Genomic DNA, 2,698 nt, shown 5'->3' on the forward strand with positions numbered 1-2,698 from the left:
TTCTTTTATCTAAAGCTACAGCTCTTCGCATGATGTCTATTACTCTTGGTTACGGAAGCTTAAAGTCTAGTGAGGATGCACTGCGCGAACTGATAACATATAGAAGAGCTTCACCCCATGCTCAAATCTTCTTCGACAAGGAGCCTTAAACTTCAGCTATCAAATGTACGTACCATGTATTATTATTGGATAATTTGTGGAGTACTCCCTCTGTAAAGAAATATAAGAGCGTTTAGATCACTACTTATATTTCTTTACGGAGGGAGTACCTAGTAAGGCCCCGCTTGGCATCGGTGTATTTTTATACACCTGTATTTATTTTACAGGTGTATAATACCGGCCACACTTGATTTTCAACTGGAAAGAGAAACGACCGATGGAGGTATCAGGTATGTATATTTTACAGGGGTATGGCGCTGTGAAAGGCCAATCCAATCAGGGCCTAAATTCATATTTCAGTTAGCCCTTGTGGCACTTTACATTAGATGCTACTCCCTCCGATCCAAAATAAGTGTTGTGTTTTTAGTTCAATTTTTTCCTAAAACAACGACACTTATTTTGTATCGGAGGGAGTACTACCCTTTTCTATACCTGAGAGGATGGTATTGATACTTAGGAGGGAGGGAGAGATTACAAGATCAGGGTAATGAGGATAGTAGTGTGAGGATTGTGGTTGAAAGTTGAAGGGATATGAACAAGGGAAACTACATGTTAATTGTAGTGATTTCTGGATATTCTGTCCAAGGTTTTCTTTGCAGATCATGCTCCCTTTTTTTTTCTTTACAAGAGAACTGGAATTGTTAATGACACGAGAACACAGTGGACTAGATGTCTCTGTGCCTCTCTTTTATGCTGGGGTGATGTTTTTGTGCCTTGACATGCATTTCGAATACAAGACACACAGATAGGCAGTGAAAGCATTGTTCTGAAGTCATGTGGGTGTATTGCATACAAAAAATAAAGAAAACTTGGTAGTGATCCAACATCTGGTTGGCTAGAGTTCAGATTGAGTGTTAAAGCTTCATGCTTCATGCTTCACAAAATGTGTTACTCATGCTGCTACATTGTTATTATTATTGTTTCTAATATAGTTTTGTGGTTTTGTAGTGATGCCTTGCATTCGATATCATATGCTTTACATCTTGTAATTATTTGGATAAGGCCACAAAGTGACCGTTTGCTCTCCTTTTGCAGGCAAATAGGGTGCATTTCTGGGCATGTGCAGACGACATTCATGTTGCTTCGCCTGTTTAAGATGTTGTCATTTTCATCTCCATCATTCGGGTCACTTGAAGAGAACAGAAATATCGGGTCATGTTCAGTTACCAGCATTCCGGACTCGCAGGGAGGTAGCTAATGTTCCTTTTAAATGTAGCTAATGTTAAGGAGAACAATGGTTCCCAGGGGCACAAGTGAAATGACACTGCCGGGAAGGCAGGTGCACCAACCGTGGCTTCACGGAATTGAACAATCCCCGGCATGAGCTGATCCATGGAGGTTGGCTCTCATGTCTCATCGGCACCATAGCGACTTTGTGAGTGGCAATTAATTGATAAGAGTACGTGTGCTAGAATAGCATAGTCCGTGTTGACCTACGCTCAGCTGAATCGTTGATTCGTGGATAAGTGTACGCTCACACAGAGTACATATCAGTTTTTAAGCCGCCTATCCATCATTGATATCCAGGAATCGTGCGTGCCATACGCGTAGATGGTGGTTGGCGGAGGGCTACCATACGACAAACTGCACAACTAGATCAGGTTTTTTCTGCCGAGAGCTACTCAGATGTTCAAACACGATGAAATTTGGCATGGAGTATTTGTTTTTGAATTTGCTCTTCACCGGGAGCAGATGAGCCTGGGTTCAGATTTGAATATTCGTTTTTTCCCTTGTTACTCTTGTGCACCTTACGATATGCACCCAACCACCTTACGATATGCACCCAACAACTCGTAGCCTTCTTCGTCCTCCAGCAGAGCCGCGTCATCCCCCTCACTAGTGACGCTGAGGTTGTCCATGATGTCCTCATGCAGCTAGTGACGCCGAGGTTGTCCATGGTGTTCCCATGCAGAGCTCGGCCGTTGTCTAATTCGAGCGACACTCAAAACGAAAAGGCCTCTCGCTTGTGCCTACAAACCCTAGGCCTCACCTGGGTCGGTGACACCACGACCAGCCGTGTCAGTCTTAGTATTCGGCGAGGTCCTGGCTTGGCATTGCGAGGGATGCCACGGCTGGTCGCGACGCTGCCCTTCTCAGCCTTGCTGCCTTCTCCACATAATTGACTAAGAGCAACTTTAGCAGACACCGCATCCCGTCCCGGCCCGCAAAATAACCGCCAAATTACGGGTCGGGACGGGAAAACATGCCCGATCAGATCCCGCATCCCGCCCCAGCCCGTAAAAAATTTTGCGGGGCGCGGCAAATCTTCTCCCTCAACCTCTATCTTCATGGGTTGGAAGCCCGACCCGAGCTGAACCCCTATCCGCAACGAGATTTGGAGGGAGGGACATTTTCGCGCGCCCTTTCCCGCTACCCCCACCCTCCGTCACCATTGCCCCGCCTCCGCACGCTCCGGTGCTTCCTCCCCGGCCGTCCCTCGCCGGCGTCGCCGCCATGGACGACCCCATGCTGTCCCCCGTCGAGGTCGCGCACGCTCCTTCCCCAGGGGCGGATTTCGTTGCCGGCCATGTTGGCCCCG

The 2,698-nt window shown here is 47.1% G+C and overlaps 1 long non-coding RNA gene across 1 annotated transcript; it reads left to right on the top strand.

The window, feature by feature from the left end:
* Nucleotides 1-1,864, top strand: LOC119301553. The gene is made up of 3 exons (XR_005147079.1): nt 1-165; nt 327-389; nt 1,195-1,864. It is a non-coding gene; the product is annotated as an uncharacterized LOC119301553 (long non-coding RNA).
* The last annotated feature ends 834 nt before the right edge of the window (nt 1,865-2,698 follow it).

The sequence above is a fragment of the Triticum dicoccoides genome, chromosome 5A (assembly GCF_002162155.2).
Source record: "Triticum dicoccoides isolate Atlit2015 ecotype Zavitan chromosome 5A, WEW_v2.0, whole genome shotgun sequence".
NCBI classification, from domain to species: domain Eukaryota; kingdom Viridiplantae; phylum Streptophyta; class Magnoliopsida; order Poales; family Poaceae; genus Triticum; species Triticum dicoccoides.